Raw genomic sequence first — 1,484 nt, 5'->3', positions numbered from 1 at the left:
GGAAGTTTGTACTGTGTAAGATGTTAGGACACAGGTCCCCACAACAGCATCTGTTTTGAGTGGATGATTCCTTGGGTTTATCAGTCTCTGTGATCACAGAGCTCACACTCAATAATGTCCAGAGATCAAGGTAAAGTAACCATCTTGCGTCAGACAGAAGGATCTCTCTTAAACAAATAAGATGTTTCCTTCCTGAAGGGTTTGTTTTTGATCTAAAGTCCCTACAAAGTGGCCCAAATGTTAAAGCTCACAGAGGAACAATTTATCAATTTGAAATGTACAGCCATAAGCGCAGTCTCCGGCTTCTACCTATACACTAGAAAGTAGGGAAAGCCTTTGGGACTGTCAGCAGGAGCTCACTTGGAATGCCACTTTGAGTTGTTGCTTAGTGGGACAGCTTCTCACAGCTTTCATTAGCTGTAACTGAAGACTATTTTAGTGGGGCAAACTTGGGGCATAAGTTATGTTTAAAAACATACTCATTATCAAAGAAAGCAGAGCACTACCCAGCTGGGATTTTACTAAGTGCCCTCAAATGAATAATTTTCCTACAGTAGAAGCTTTGTAGAATGGTCATGGAGTTTTGAATCCTCTCGGGGAAACTGATCTGGACAAGAGGCAGCCTCCGGGACGAAATGTAAAGAAAGACGCCAGCCGTTCAGGGTGAAACAGTTCATACTGAAGACGCGTCCCGAAGGCTGCAGTGCGGCCCGAATTACGGCCTGGGGTAACTCCGGGTCTCTGGACCTTGACAAAGCCCAGCCATCACCCATCGGGGACCGCACAAAGTGTCCCGGCTCCAAGCAGACAAACTAGATCAGAGGGACGCTCAGGGACACAGAACCAAGGGAAGAGGACGCTCTTACAAGGGTTTGCAGCCGGCTAAGGGCGGCTGCTTAGGGACGGCCGGGTTCCTCCGACCCTGCAAAGGCTGGAGACGCACTTCCAGCCCCGGGTGCTCTCCTCCCGCGGACTCCGGCCGTGTGGACAACCCGCGCGCAGGACACGCTGACACGCAGGGCCTGGAACCGGGGCAGTGCAGGCGACCACGCTGCCCGAGCGCGGTGCAGACGTGCTGGGCCCCGGGAGGAGGCGGCCGGGGAGCCCAGCAGTGGCGGGGAGGCGGCCGGGGAGCCCAGCAGTGGCGGGGGGCCCGGCGCAGGGTCCGCCAGCCCCGACTCGGCCTGACGTTCGTCCCTCTCTAGCTGCACCCTGCGATCCGCGGCGGAGTGCTGCCGGGTCACGCTCGCCCGGCCCGGTTCCGCCGCTCAACTTCAGCGGCGGGTTCGGACCAGAAGACCTCCGACCGGCGCCCGCCTTGGGGAGCCAGCAGCCCGCGCAGCCTCGGTTCCCCCGGGAGAACGACCCAAATGCAACCTCAGGCTGAGCCTTCGGAGCAGCTGGGACGCGGCTCGGAGGCCCCAGGGTGCGGCGGAGCCGGCCCGCTTCGGTCCCAGAAGCCAGAACCCGAGCCCGGGACGCCA

This window comes from Octodon degus, unplaced genomic scaffold, assembly GCF_000260255.1.
Source record: "Octodon degus isolate 3935 unplaced genomic scaffold, OctDeg1.0 scaffold00199, whole genome shotgun sequence".
NCBI classification, from domain to species: Eukaryota; Metazoa; Chordata; class Mammalia; order Rodentia; family Octodontidae; genus Octodon; species Octodon degus.
This window is presented reverse-complemented; position numbering follows the sequence as displayed.